We start from the raw sequence: 16,964 nt of genomic DNA on the forward strand, positions 1-16,964 counted from the left end.
TATTCTTGTCACTTACAGTATATTGGTTAATGTAATTAAGTTTATAGTACGTAACAGCTGATGTTTTAAATGTTGTTTTGTAAATCATTTTAAGAAACTTAATTCCCAGCCTTAACGTTGACATTAACAGTAAGCAAAAATCATTTGCCTAGTAAAGAAATAAACCTTTTTCTACCTGCTGCAGAATTAAAAAGAAAGATAGAAAAGCCAGCTTATGAACCCATTAAATTGTTTCAGTAAACTGGTATACACATGAGATTAAGTGAAGGAAGGAGCTAAATTATAAGCTTCAGAGTCAGACATTCAGATTGGCTAGAAAAAGAATAATAAGAATTGTGTCAAACCTTCACAGGTACAATCTTTTCACATAAGGACTTTGTTTAAATAGTTAACAAAGCTAACCAATAAAGTTAATAAAGTTATTTCTTCTTGGACAGCTTATTTTATTTTACACTACTGTATGTAAAATATTCAATTACTTTTACACTAGACAGGATGATAGCTGCACTACGGTTCAAAAACCTCCTTTGGCTAATAACTGAGCTCTGCTTTCTTACATGACCTCCATACTTTAAAGCTGATTTAAAACTGCCCTTAACAGTCTCACAAACAAAATACATCAAAATTCTACCTGCAGCAGAAAATCAATGGTCTATGTGTACATCCTGCATGTAGCTCTTAAATAGTTTTCACAAATGTTTAGGTTTTTTCCCTGCCTGTGGTGGCCTGGAACTGCTCCAATCCTACCTAATGCTTGGACTGATCATCAAGGGTGGAACCTGGAGTGGTATGTTGATCACTAAATGCATACAATCACCCTCTTCTTTACCTGCTCTAGTTGTTTTTCTCTGGACCATCATCACCATAATGCATCTGTATTTCAGTGACATCTATGTCCTTGTTTCGTTCTTTTTCTTTTGCATTCTCTTCCAATGGTCTTACTGCAGAAAAGTGGACTAACAGCTCAATTGAACCAAGCCATAAATACATTAATGGCACTCAGGAACAGACATTGTGTTCCCAGTAGTATATATAATACACTTATCAATTTGTTTGCATAAAAGCACTGTTATAGAGGTGTACTTCATCTGTAGAGAGTGTTCTTTTAGATACGTAATTCAAACCTAGAAGTAGCACATAATGAACAGACATACAGTTGAAGCAAAATTAAAGGTTATGGATGTTACCTTCTGAATGCCAGGTCAGGGCCGGAATAAGACTTGTTTACCGCTTAGCATATAGGCAGTAACATTAGGGACTTGACTCAGTTGACTTGGGCAAATAAACTACTTATAGCCCCAGGTACCTATGCTTAGCAGCTGAAAAAAACCACCGATACTAAGAGTGCATATCTAAATTTGCAGTATGCATTTTCTTCCAGGAGCTTAGCATTACTGTCTTCAATAACCATTTGTTACAGACAACAAGTGGTTGTCTTCAACAGCAACCATCATCTTCACCTTCATTTGTTTTTTGATTGATTAGAACTATAATTTCAAAGTTTATGTTTTTAAGATTTTCTTCATATCTGTGATTCCTTAAATTCAATTTTTTTTAGTGAAGAAAAAAAAAAAGAGGGCAAAGAGTTAGAACAAGTACTGTGGTGCAAGAACTATTTTACAGCTTGTCTTCATTAATTGCCAGTGAAGAATTTCTGTGCATTAATTTAGAATTGTGGTTATTGTGTTAATGTCTGTGTGTGGGAGACAATTATTTCAGCAAATTTTGGGGCCGGTCATTTTAGGATCCAACAACAGCAATATGATAAATGCATTCTCTCTAAATGGCTGTGCTGCCATTCAGCAAGACCTGGACAGGCTAGAGAGTAGGAAAGAGAGGAGCCCAATGAGGTTCAACAAGGGCAATCATATGCCCTGCACCTGGGGATGAATAACCCCATGCACTGGTACAGGTTAAGTGTTGACCTGCTGGAAAGCAGCTCTACAGAGAGGGACCTGGGAGTCCTGGTGAGTAACAAATTGACCATGGGCCAGCAATGTGCTCTTGTGGCCAAGAAAGTTATTCTCCCTCTCTATTCTGCCCTGGTGAGGCCACATCTGGAGTATACTGTGTCCAGTTCTGGGCTCCTATGTTCAAGAAAGACAAGGAACTACTGGAAAGAGTTCAGTAGAGGGCTACAAAGATGACCAAGGGAATAGAGCACCTCTCTTATGAGGAAAGGCTGAGAGACCTGGGTCAGCTTGGAGAAGGCTCCAGGCTGACGAGAGGTGATCTCAATGCTTGGGTGCCAAGAAGATAAGGCTGGAACATTTTCAGTGGAGTCCAGCGACAGAACAAGGTGCACCGGGCACAAGTTGGAACACTGGGGATTCATAGAATCATAGAATGGTTTGGGTTGGAAGCGACCTTAAAGATCATCTAGTTCCAAAGCACCCTGCCATGGGCAGGGACACCTCCCACTAGAACAGGTTGTTCAAAGCCCCATCCAGCCTGGTCTTGAACACTTCCTGGGATGGGGCATGCACAGTTTCTCTGGGCAACCTGTTCCAATGCCTCACCACCCTCACACTAAAGAATTTCTTCCTGATATCTAATCTAAATCTCCCTTCTTTCAGTTTAAAACCGTTACCCCTTGTCCTACCACAACACTCCCTGATAAAGAGCCCCTCCCAATTTCTCCTGTAGGCCCCCTGTAGGAACTGGAAGGCTGCTATAAGGTCTCTTTGGAGCCTTCTCTTCTCCAGGCTGAACAACCCCAGTTCTCTGAGCTTGTCTTCATAGGAGAGGTGTTCCAGCCCTCTGATCACAGAACACCATAGAACATCATCTTTGTCGCCCTCCTCTGGACCCATTTCAACAGGTTGATGTCCTTTTAATGTTGGGGACTCCAAAGCTGGACACAATACTCCAGGTGGAGTCTCATGAGAACAGAGCAGAGGGGTAGAACCACCTCCCTCAACCTGCCGGCCACGCTTCTTCTGATGCAGCCCAGTTGGTTTTCTGGGCTACAAGCACACATTGCTGTGTGATGTTGAGCTTCTCGGCCCCCAGCACCTGCAAGTCCTCCTCCTCAGGATTGCTCTCAATCCATTCTCTGCACATCTGTATTTGTGCTTGGGATTCCCCAGACCCATGTGCAGGACCTTGCACTTGGCTTGGTTGACCTTCATGAGGTTTGCATGGGCCCACCTCTCAAGCCTGCCCAGGTCCCTCTGACTGGCATCCTTTCCCTCCAGTGTGTCGACTGCACCACACAGCTTGGTGTCATCGGCAAACTTGCTGAGGGTGCATTTAATCCCACCATCCATTTCTCTGACAAATATGTTAAACAGCACTAGTCCCAGTAATGACCCCTAAGGAATTCCGTCTCAACATGAGGAAAAACTTCTTTACCTTGAGGGTGACAGAGCACTGGAACAGGCTGCCCAGAGAGGTGGTGGAGTCTACTTCTCTGGAGATATTAAAAACCCGCCTTGATGCATTTTTGCGCAACCTGCTCTTGGTGAACCTGTTCTGGCAGGGGAGCTTGGACTAGATGGTCTCCAGAGGTCATTTCCAACTCCTACCATTCTGTGTGATTCTATGACTATTGCGCTCTGGTTTTGCTTGCATCATTAAAGTACACGTTGAGGACACTTTCAACAGAGAAAAATCAATTCACACAATTATTTCTTTCAGTTATTTACTCTGATGTAAATGCAGATGAGACAGTATTTCATTTATAACCTACTACTAAACAGGATATCTGTGCATCCCAAATTATTAGATAACGAACACACTAATGTACATTTCCTATTAACAGGCATCCAGGGCCATCAAGATTTGCAAAAGATTTGCATGTAAACAGTAAACTGGATATATAGATGTAACAATAGAACATGGTAATTGTTCCATATATAGAAGGGTGTGACCATATAATTCACTAGTTAGCAAAGCTACGTTATTCTTTAGTGTAAATGTGTTTAGGGGTTACAGGTATATGACTACAGATCTCTGTATGTTATACCCATTCAGATTTGCTTCTTGGAAAAAAGAAGAATGTACAGACATTACAGGATATAATCCAGAGCAAATCTCAAATCCCTTAATAGTTATGAAAAGGAGGGCTTTTCTAATACCTTCTTTAAAACTATGCAGGATGATACATTGTAACATATTACCTTGGTTTCCATGTTAAACTTCTGCAGGAGCTCCTCTGGATGGTGGCTCTGTCTCCTCAGATCGTGTTGTAGGGTCTTCTGGAGAGTTTCAGTAATTACAGTTAATAAACATATAACCCAGAAAATCGTGTATATTAGCAGCAGTCATTCTCTCAAACAGAAACTCATGACTGTCTTCCTTTCTTTGCCTAAACCACCAAACCCAGGCTTTATGTTGCAGAATCACAGAAAACACAAGCCAAATATTTGAAGAAGTTTTTCCATTAGTACCCTCAGAAGAGCAGTGTGTTAAATTCATGCAATGGATATTTTCAAGTTTTGTTCAAAAGGGGTTACTTCATTCTGAATTTTGCATTTGCTGTTGGACTTGGTGTATGGCTGCCAAATCTGGGGGGATTATGGGTTTGTCTACATTGGATATACACTAAGATATTTAGACACAATATATAAAAGACATATAATTTCCAAAATGACACAGATACCAAAGAAAAGATGGACAGTAGGGTATAAATGTGGAAACCATGCACTTAGAAGGCATGGCCCTGTACTAAAATTCATGTAGTAATTCATTAAAATGCACATAACTGAAGATGTTTCATGAGATACCTCGTGGCATGGCAGCAGCGCACATCTAACACCTTTTACTGCTGTACTGTGTTTTCCTACATTCAGAAGTGAGTTGGCTGAGGATAATTAGGCTTCTCTGAATTGACAAGAGGATTTCTCACCTGTCAAAGCTACATAAAGACAATCCCTTTTAATCCAGTTGGGGATTTCCCCTGTCTGGATACAATCAAACACAATTTTCTCTGTTTCAACATATTCTAATTCAGACTTTGCTTTCCCAAGATTTCTGAAAAGCTTCGTTGAGAGCTGTGTCCTGTGATTCAAAAACAAGAAAGCAACAAAAAACCCAACCTGTAACTTAAACCATAAGAAAATGGAATTACCGAAAATATGAAGAAGAAACACTTTTTAAAAATGTAGGAAGAAAAAAGATGTTGATGCTGTAGCACAGGCTTGCCAAGTAACCTTATTTCAGCATATTTAAAAATATACTGGAAAAAAACTTGCATAAGAAAGTTAAGATGAAATATTTTCCTGCTTTTTGTAGTTGGTGTTTCTGTGTTCCCCAATTTCTTTCTTAATATAAATGTAGTTTCTACTTTGATACCCGCCTCCCCGCTCTCCCCTCAACTAAACATGGAAATTATAATAGCATTTTTTAATATGTGTTTTCTCTCTGTGAAAACAGGTCACTATTTTTCTAGTATTATTTCTATCTTTGTTTTTTTAACTATGCAATATACCTTTTGTCATCCATGGGTTCATTTCCATAAAATACTTCATAGGATAGAATGTCAGCCTGAGAGTTATTAAAGGCTTCTTTCTGATCTGTCCTTGCATCCTCATTCTTCCTGATAAGATGACTGATGTACTGTTGGGCCCCAGGGACGTCACAATACAAGGTGTGAACCTACCATGGATCAAAAATTACATCATATTTCCTGTAAAGTTAGCACATGTGTTTGCATTTCATGTGATTCACATAACAACTGGAAGGATAGGAAAAGATGTTTTTTCCATGATGTCATTTTCATGCATCACTAATTTATCTTTTAAAATAATGCCAATTAAGGAAAGGGCAAGTTGGTCTAATCAGTTTTCTGTAAGCTAACTTTCAGTGGGTATTTATGGTTATTTAATTCCACATAGTATTCTGGAAATCTCATCTGTATCCTTTAAATCAATGTATACAAAATAACTCTTCCAATTTTTCAGATAATAACAGTAATAAAAACTGCACATTATTGAACTTTTTAGAAAACCCAATAAATCATTTTTCAGCTTTGTAGTAACCAATCTCTTACCTTCTTGACAAGAGTTTTCAAGAATATTATCACTGAGATTTGAGGTTTCATTTCCTTGTTATATCTTCTTTCACTCTGTAGGAGCTCAGTGATTTCTCTCTCACGTTTCTGTAAAGATTCTTGTATCTTTTGCAGAATGATGTGTACTTGCCAAAAATATCCATTTTCCATTGACCATTTAAGCTTCTCTTCTTCACTAGCTACCTGGGGAGCAACAAAGATAACTCTTCTATGCTAAGGCATTATCCAGTTTTTAATTCCTTTCATATGAAATTGCCAAGATTTTAATGAGAAAGGTAGAGCAAAAATGGAGAAAATCAGAAAGAAATACCGAACAGGAAGGGGTACTTGGATGTAACATTCAGAATAAAGTCTTTATAATAAAAAAGAAGTAGAAGTTTTTACTATCTGATATTATAATAAGGGCAATAACACATTATTGGTGATTCCAGGAGAATAAGAAATCATTTCATTCCTGTATCATTTATCATTCTCACACCATGTATATATTTGCACACCGCTTTTACTATCAGTTAGTCCCATGGTTTACTTCAGTCTTTGCTAGAGTCAGCCTGAGTGCCTTTGAAATACCTGCAATAATCCTAAAAAAAACCCAGTTATATTTCCATTTTTGTGCTCACTTGTTCTGTTTTCAATTGTAAATCAACTGACACATCTGCTTTTACTCCTTCTGTGTTTTCAGACTTTTGCTGAAGAAGTTTTGTCTGGAAATTCATGAGGTCAAACATTCTTTCCACGTACAGACTGATATTGTGAAGTTCCTGCAAAGCTAAATTGAAAATAATAAGAAAAACAGATAAGAACCGAATATGCAGTTCCTCGAATATTTTTTAGGCAGGCCAAAGTACCTCCCTTTAGAAATCAAGAATTTATAATAAAGTAATACATTTTAATAATCAAGGATTCCATTTATTAATTAAAACTCAAAGAATTTTCAAGGACTCATGTTTTTTTTTTCATTTTAAAGCTCTAAAGGGAAACCTACAAGTTCTGAAATAAACTTGCTCAAAACCAATGTTGACTGTAATATCCAGGTATGCTAGGAGTTTGAAGTCATGGCAGATACTATTTGTAGCTTCAACAAGTCCTTTATTGTTACACCTGTGACACAGAATTGCAATGAAAAAGCTTATATTGACTTCAGGTGGTATGCACCTCAATGTAAACAGAAAAACAAACAGGAAAGAAAATAGAGAGATCAAGAAACTCTGAGTCTGAAATGCAGAACTCACTCAGTGTGTGCTGGGTATAAAGATAATCTAGGTTTTTCTGCAGATTTTCTAGAATCCAGACCTGCAGGAGAAGACAAAAAGATAGAAGGACATCAATGTTACCAGTTTTAATTATATTTCCCTGGGGAGAAAAATCAGTAATAGTGACTTAAGGTTGTTGCCACTTAGAGGCACAGCCTACACAAATGGGCTGTTCTGAAGTAATTTACTATTACAAGAAGAGAAAATATAGAAATAAAGCAGATACTGCTCAGACTCTAGCATCTTCACAAGACCCAGTACCAAGATGTCCTATGCTTTTATTTTCTTTAGCATTTGTTTACTTAATTGGAATGAAAGAAGACATAAAAATTATAGAGTCCTGAAACAGTTGAAAAACTAAAGCTTTTGGAATCACAGACCTAAGGCAGCCATGAAGAAAAGGTTGTGTGCGTCAAATCTTGCCACCATTATTTGGTCTAATAGAAGGTATTCAATCCTCCTACAAGCTTTAGAACACTGTATTCTCATCACTGCTTACTCTTTATTGCAATGTTTTTGCTACATTTCCTTGATATATAACAATTAGGTCAGAGGATTTGTAAACCCCCTGCTTTTTCACAGTTTACCAATCAGGAATAGGGAATTACTGTGGTAGACACTGTTGAAAGCGTTTGCAAGGAGAAAACCTTATTTTTAAATACTGGTGCTATGCAAAATTAAATCGAAAGGTGGTGCTACATCATTTGACAAAGAATAACTCCACCCTGAGACCTTCTGTCTGAAATCCCTCAGAAATCTGCATTCAGTTCATAAATGCAAAAGAGTATATAGTTCTGAGACAACGACACCCCACCACCACAATGTTAGCTGAGATCTCCCTGAACATGTGTTTTAGAACAGTGCAATGAAAACTGGCTGTTATGAAGCAATGCTGAAGATTTGCAAAATTACAGAAAGACTTGCACATATTACATGGAATAGAACATTACACAGAAAAATGCTATCTATAAAAATCCAACCATTGTCTTTCTTTTTCCACTTCTACAGCCATCTCAGATCTTTAGTAAACTGAAGTTGCATTATTATGGAGAAATTTGGAAAACCTGAGGGATTTTAAGCACATCCGTTTTTCCTGGGAACTACCAGGTGAAGTAGTTTTGCTGGTAGGTCAACAAGTTGCCTTGCAGTGCTGTAGTACCTTAGATGAGATGAAGTTTTTGTTGTTTTCTAATGCTAACAGCTAAATAAACAAATAACCAGTGTGCTCTACTGTGATTTTAAAATTCTTCAAAAAGCAGTGAATGTGAAATGAGAGATAGAAATGTTGATCTAATAATTTTTAGTGGAAAGAGTAATATGGTATGACAAAAAAAAAGTATGTCATTTTCATTGGTGTTTAAAGGCCGAAAAACTACCTGAGTGCTCTCAAAAAAATGGAAGGTAGGTGCACAGTAGTTCAATCCTAGCTGATTTAGATGTACATATCTGAAGACAGACAACGTGGTTTCCATTTCCCTTAGGCTCCTGGAAACAGCACACACAGGAAAAGGTAATGAAAACACCATTGAATTCAAAAAATAATACCCAAACTAGCTTTTTTACCTTTTCTTCTTCCCATTTCTCTGTTTGTTGCTTCATTTGGTGAAGGAGATCTTCCTTCTCCTGGATCAGTTGTCTATTTTTTTCCCTCAGGCTCTGACGGTAATAGAATAAGGCAAAAGAGATTACAATTTCTACAATAGTCCTTCGGCTTTCAAAAAGGTCTATGGTTTGGGTTTTTTTTTCTTTCATACATGTTGAGAAGCCATAACATTTGGACCAGGCTGTAAGTACTGGGGACTTTGCCCAAAACTAATAAAAATTGACCAATTTACAATGACCACATGTGACCAGAAGTGGACTGATTCTAAAGAGCCTCCCTAAAAGTGTGAAAGTGGTGAACCTTTTCCTTGGTAGCAGAACAGAAGGATGAACAAGATAAACCTTAGTACCTGTTCATCACCAGAAAAGCATTACACGTCCTATATATTTTGTGAATATCTTTACACCTTTTTTTTTTTGGTAAAACCAAAGCTATTTCCAAATGCATAGGCACAGACATTATGGGAGAACCCCACAGTGAGTTTTCATCAGGGGCATGAAGATAGGCCAAGCTATGAAAACTGTTTCTTAAACATACTGTGTAAAGCTTTACTCATCTCCAGAAGGAGACAGACATAGTTTTGTATGAATTTTACAAACTGTGTGTCTTCATTCGACTGACTGTCCTTCAGAAGAAAACAGTACTTATAATAGCCTGTTTCTGCAACCTCTGGAAGTACCTGCCATTCTTATTGCCATGTAAAAATTTTTACTTCTTGGTTACCTTAAGTGTATCTTGCCAATGTGTGTTGCTCTTGTTCATCAGCTCTCGGTAAGCTTCTAACTGGGATTTCAGACTCCTCATTTTCTCACCATAATGTTTCTTTATAGTAGTTATAGTCTGCTCCTGTATTTAAAAAGGATTATTGAGAATATGAATAGTGAGTAAAAACACAAAAGCCAAGCAAGATAAAGAGACTAACCTGCAGTTTCCACAGCAGGTAATGCCTGATTCTCTTTCTTCAATGCTTTTTATCGTCTGCAAACATTTCTTATTGATCACAGAAGGTTTGTATTTCCATCTTCTGCAGATTTTGAACACAACTTACTACTGAAGTAATTTATCTTTTATCTGTTTTTCTGCAGGTGTAAAAGCCAAAGCCTTTCCAAGAGGAGACCAGACTGAATTTACCCTATATAAGATGTGACTACGCAAGGGTTATGTTCCTACCAAAGCACAGAAATGGATTTACACAGGTATTGCAATGCTTGTGCAGATGCAATAACCTGAGAATAAGACGAAGTCCTATTCCGTACTAAAGAACACCAAGCTTTTATGTGCTACCTACAGGGAAGTCTCGCAGGTTTGCTTCACAGTTGGAAGAGTTTGTTTACTTCCCCGTGGAGGTTCAGAGTAAATTCTGAATATGTTCTTTCTGTTTGCCCAGAATAAACTTTAATTGTATGGAAAACATACATCTGCATAGGAGATAAGTGCCTGTCTTACTCAGGATTGGAAAAGGAGAATGATATGACAAATAAGCAGAAAGATACTCTGTGGCTGCAAGAAAAGGTTTCAGAACAGTGTAGCTAAAGATGACATGGGGAATTTCGTATTTTGGGAGAACTATGAAATCACAGAATGATAAGAGTTGGAAAGGACCTCTGGAGATCATCTAGTCCAAGCTCCCCTCCCAGAGCAGGTCCACCTAAAGCAGGTTGCACAGGATGGCATCCAGGTGGGTTTTGAACGTCTCCAGAGACAAAGACTCCACCACCCCTCTGCACAGCCTGTCCCAGTGCTCTGCCACCCCCAAAGTAAAGAAATCCCTCCTCATGTTGAGGTGGAGCTTCCTACATTCCAGTTTGTGCCCATTACCTCTTGTCCTGTCACCAAGCACCACTGAAAAAAGACTGGCCCCATCCTCCCAACACCAACCCTTTAAGTATTTGTAAGCATTGATCAGATCCCCTCCTCAGTCTTCTCCAGACGAAAAAGACCCAAGTCCCTCAGCCTTTCCTCATAAGAGAGATGTTCTAGTCCCCTAATCATCTTTGTTGCCCTTTGCTGTAGCCTCTCCAGCAATTCTTGAACCAGGGAACTCAGAACTCCAGGAAACAGTACTCCAGATGTGGCCTCACCAGGGCAGAGTAGAGGGGGAGGATAAACTCCCTTGACCTGCTGACCACACCGTTCTTGAAGCACCCCAGGATGCCCATGGCCTTCTTGGCCACAAGGGCACATTGCTGGCTGATGGTCATCCTGTTGTCCAGCAGGACTCCCAGGTCTTTTTCCACAGAGCTGCTCTCCAGCAGGTCAGCTCTCAACCTGTCCTGGTGCATGGGGTTATTCCTCACCGGGTGCAGCACCCTACACTTGCCCTTTTTGAATTTCCTAAGCTTTCTCTCCACCCAACTCTCTAGCCTGTCCAGGACTCGCTGTATGGCAGCACAGCCTTCTGGTGTGTCAGCCACCCCTCCCAGTTTTGTGTCATCAGCAAACTTGCTGTGGGTGCACTCTACCCCTTCCTGCAGGTCATTGATGAATATATTGAACAGGACTGGACCCAGTAGTGACCCCTGGAGAAAACCACTTGTTACGGACCTCCAGCTAGACTCTGTGCCACTAAACACAACCCTCTGAGCTCTATCTTTCAGCCAGTTGTCAGTCCCCCGCACTGTCCTTTCATCTAACCCACACTTCCTAAGCTTACCTATGAGGGTGCTGTGGGAGATGGTGTCAAAAGCCTTGCTGACATCAAGGTAGACAACATCCAATGTTCTCCCCTCATCTATCCATCTAGTCATGCCATCATAGAAGGCTATCAGACTAGTCAGACATGATTTCCCCTTGGTGAACCTGTGTTGACTACTTCTGATAGCTTTGGTTTTCCTCCATGTGCTTTGAGATGATGCCCAGAACGAGCTGTTCCATCCTCTTTCCTGGGATGGAGGTGAGGCTGACTGGCCTGTTGTTTTCTGGGTCTTCTTTCGGAGGTGAGGCTGACTGGCCTGTTATTTTCTGGGTCTTCTTTCTTGTTCTTTTTGTAGACAGAAGTGACACTGGCTTTTCCTTCATTGGCTTTCCTCCTATTACTAACTAATGGAATGGAGATATGCTTCAATAAGGAAAGTGACGCACTCTGGAGTTATGCTCACAAGACTGGTCCTCAATTTAACCTTGCAGGAGTTCACAGGTGGATAGGTTCTGCTACTCTGTTAACCATATTGACTAAATATTGCAAGGCTAAAGGAAAACCAAGTGCCAAGTAGAGGAGAAAGCACCCACAGAGGAAGAGGCCATAGAAATTTCCACTTTGGCAATGAGGGGAAAAGGTACAGCTTGGCAATAAGATAACTCCTGAGAGGCACAACCTACACAAATGCATGTATTCTAATTATGGTGTCAGTCATTAAAGGACAGTGGCATTTAAGAGAAAATTTTTGTAACAAAGAAAGTTTAGAAAAATCTCTAAACTGTGTGAGACAAAGAGTAAAACCAGATTTCATCAAGCTCTAAGATCAAATAAATTTAAAGATACATTGACATTATTTCTGGAGTCTTAGAATGGGTACCTGAATGCAGATGTAAATGTGAATTAAGTAGATTTTATTCCTTTGTGTCATTTTGGTCATGGTATGACAGAACCGCAATGCTAATGTTCCAGAATAATTACCTGGTTTTCTTTTCTTATATTGTCTACTTGTCTGATTATCTTCATGTATCTGTTTTTCATTTGCTGCATGTCTTTTACAATCTGTAGAGGATGGAGGAAATTACAGCTCAGAACAAATATATAAACTCAGAGCACTAGCAACTCCAGTTATAATGAACCATCAAACAATTTTGAGGTACATTTCTCAAAATGACAGACACTGTACAGTTAAGAGTTTGATCTTGAAAACAGATAAATAGCCAACAGGACTTCAAGTCAAAGCTTTCAGGCTTCAACAACTAGAAAATATGTTATGTAATTGTATAAAAATCTATATATGACTTGAAATGGATTTTCTTTTCTAGTGTTAGTATAGCATCTCCACCTCTTTCTTTTTACTCTAGTAATCTGAACTGAATATGGAAGACAGTCGTTACAACTACTCTAAAGTTCATGAAAAAGAAAAACAGCATTGTGAGACTTAGTACTGAAAAAAAGGAAAAACAACAACAAAAAAATAGGCCATAAAGAAAACTGCTTTTTTGCATTCAAGAGTTAGTTAACACAGCAGATTACAGAACACACTCAATTTCATTTTGTATTCCATTAAAATAATTTGAAAACCTGCAAAATTGATATAACTTTAAGGTGTACTACAGCCATTTTTCATGACTAATAAAACCAGACGTGTACATAAAGGAATGGCAAAGTGACCTTTTTCCTGCTTGAAAATGAGTCATTTAAGCTTAAAATTGCATCAGGGTCCCTAGTGACTCTATTTTACTCATTTTGTTTCTAATCCAATTCATAATAGTCACAAAAGGAAAGTTCCACTCTCTCCCATCCCAGTTTCTGCTGCCCAGTTTTCTTTTGACATACTTGTCTGGTAGCTGCAATGTCAAATGACACAACACTGATACTTGTGTATCTCAAATAAGGCTAACAGATACTGCTGGAGGAATTAGAGCAATAATGAACATTATTATACATAAATGATAAAAATCTAGAGGTTTTTCAGAGATTTTCTTGGTTTCAGTTCTTCATTTAAGCTTAATATGATGCAGATTCTGATGACAGTGAGCAGCTCAGCCAAAATAAAACCGAAAAAGAAAAAATCTCAGATTTTTTTGTGGTGGTTGATGCACTATTTCTAAATTGTTAGCATTGATCTACGATGGCAGATTAAATCTTTGTGAGCAAGCATTTAATTTGAGTGTATAAAATTTTTACCTTCTGACACTGACAATGGCCAAATGATATGAAAGTAGCAAAGCAGCAATGTGGTATTGAAAAATATTGTTTACCCTCCATCAAAAAAATTTTGTAGACATATAGAAGAATTTTAAAGAGACACAGTGAAAAGGTTAAGACACAAGAAAAGCCTCTTCTAGGAGAGGTTTATCCCTTTTATCACCCACAGAGCTCTGAGTGTGTCATAACTAGATTGCTTCAGGTATTTGAACTTGTTTCTTACATTTAGCACAGGGGTCTGTAGCCTGTACCACAGAAGTCACCGTTGAAGTTTTTTGATGCATAATAAAAGAACAAGACTACAAAAGCATATTTAATGCATTAAATAAACCGATAAATCAGGAAATATATATATACACACAGACACACATATACACACAGATATTGCATAATATAAAACAAACAGGCTAAGCAGGAAAACCTGAAGTTATGCTAGTTACTGGTAGCAGAAATACTGCAATAGCAAAAAAACATCATACTGAGAGTCAAAAGACACTTCCAACAACCAAGAAACATGATGAAAAATATATGGGACGGAAGAGTTTTCTCCATATACAGTTACAAGGCAGTTTTTTAGTTGTTAGACAACTACCTGGAACAGGAAAATTTAAGCAACTTAGTATCTGATCTTAACTTCAGATTGCATTTCCATTTTAATGTTTGTATTTTTTTCGCAATATTCAGAATTTAAATGCAGGCCTCCAAATGCGAAAAAGAAACTTACTAAGAAGTAAGATTCTTTGAATTGAACTCTTATGATGAAAACTATTGTCACAATTAATTTAGTATATCCTATGAAAAGAGACACATAATTCAATTAGCAATTTTTTGTATTGGAGATTATTAATTCACACCAGTCTTCTTTTTGGGGGGTGTGGGTGTGTTTGTTGTTGTTTGTTTGTTGGCTTGTTTTTTGTTTTTGTTTTTTTTTTTACCTTGATGATATATAGTGTAGCTAACTTGTATGGAATATATGGCACTTCTTGGGTTGTACATTGCTCTAGCTCAGTTGCTTTGTGGTCGGCATCAGAACAAACTCCAGATGTGTTCAGATGATCTACTGTATAAAAAAATGACTTTATCAACTTGAGGTATAGAACTAAAATGCACAGCAATACTAGATGTACATATTACATTTTAAGATGTACATATTACATTTTACATTTTTTATTGGAAATGTCAAATATAGTTTTAAAACATACTCTTTTTTTTCTGATAAAAAAGAAAATGGATCTCTGGGAGAAGAATTTTATCAACTTTGACTTACCAGCTTTGATCTATGGATACCACCACATGTAGTTATGTGGTTTGTCAATTACTTGTCCATGACTACTCTGATGTTAATTACTTACATATATTCTTGTCATTAAAACTTTAAATGAAAACTGCTGTAAAAAAATAAAACATGCAGACATGCTGCCTCTTAACCCTTTTATCACAGCTAAGAAGAAGGCATCTTAAATCCTCCTTCAAAAATACTTTTTACAAGTTTTTTGACAGACCCACTTTATACCAGAGTATGATATAAAATTTTAAAATTTCTTATTATCTTCTTTTTTGTTGATTAAAAACTTACCATTACATTCTGGGTTTTTTTCAGTCAGTTCTCTCTTATGCAGTAGGTAATTTCCTATTGGAAAGTTATTTTGACTATCATTATCCTTAACTAACTATTATAATCAACTAACAGGGGTATAATGTCAAAAGAGACTGATTTGATTACATAGAATGGTGACTTACAAGTCCAAGCTACACAACTTCATTCAAGCAGACAAACATACCTTTCTCGAGAGCTCTGTTTTCACTCCAGCCAACCACAGAATTTAAAAATGACCACTTGTTTATATTCATTCCAAGCTTGTACAGCCATGAGTTTCCCTCTTCATCTGTTAATAAAAATTTCTAAAATCAGGTGAAAATCATTGCAATTCTCTGAATTCTCTTGGTTCACTAATTCATTGAATTTAAATGTGGTATGCACTAATTCTGTTAGGACCAAAAGAGTTATACATGAGTAAAAGTGATACGAAAGAATGAGAGATTGGGAAGTAATTGTGAGAGTTACAAGCATTGGGAAGTCATTGAGAGAGTTACAAGCATAAGAATGATGTAATATTTGTTTGAAACTTGAATGCTTCTACCTGTTTCTGAAAATAGAGGTCTATTGAATCTAAAGGCTATACTCTAAACTCGTTTCTCACCTTCAGTCAAAATATTTTCAAAATTTTATCTTGAAAAATTACAGAACGAACTGAATTTTGCCCAGTAGCTTTGAAAATAAGTGTGTGTGTGTGTGCAGGGGCAGAGGTGGATCACATTATTAGATGAGATGTATCAGTGAGCACTCTGGATGAGTGCAGCACTCCTGCTCAGAGAAAACCAAACCATGAGAAACTTCTTCAATTGTTCAACTGAGAACAGAGTCTTCTGGCTCTTTGAATTTGTTGAAACAATTATCAGAAATTAAGCAATTTTGTCCACTGGGGAAATCCAAATGTATGGCTACCTTTCCTGAGATTCTGAAGGAATACTAATTTACTTCCATGGTGCAGTATTTTCGACAACCAAATATCCATCTCTTTACATTGCTTTTATTGGGCATATTGTAACAGAATGTACTTTTTCAAAATACAGTCTATCCAGCTACTAGATGGAATCATTAGATCCTATTCCCATACAGCCCTAAAAGCCTTGTTTTTCAAAAGCTAGTTTTGATGATTTATAAAATATGTAACTAAATAAATATATGTTGAGCTGAGTACCCTTAGCTCAAGCTATTCTTCTTTTTGAATTCATAATTTCCACAAATATTCATATTTCATCGCTATACATTAAATACATATTTATATATATATACACTTTTGTTCCGTGAATTATGTCAGTGAATGATGCAGGTTAAATTATATATAGAATAGCTATTTTTTAAAGGGCTTTGATGTCTCACACCTGCACCCTTTTGGATTCACATCCTTTTTGATTCATATTTGGCTTTCTTTCCACCACCTTGGAGACTATTTGAAGCCACAGTTATTCTTGACAAGGCCCTCCACTTTAATCCTACTTTTTGCAAAATTAGCCACTAAAGCATCAGTGCCTGCAGGCCAAAAGTGTAGGGATCTGCCTTTCCATCTAGGTTAAAGATTAACCTTAAACTCTTAATGGAAAACAGATATTGTTTCCTACTGGAAAAAATGCATTACTATCGCACCTGCTGAAATAACTGCGAAGTTCCTTACATCTATAGCAGTC

This window comes from Calidris pugnax, unplaced genomic scaffold, assembly GCF_001431845.1.
Source record: "Calidris pugnax isolate Ruff unplaced genomic scaffold, ASM143184v1 scaffold360, whole genome shotgun sequence".
Lineage (NCBI taxonomy): Eukaryota > Metazoa > Chordata > Aves > Charadriiformes > Scolopacidae > Calidris > Calidris pugnax.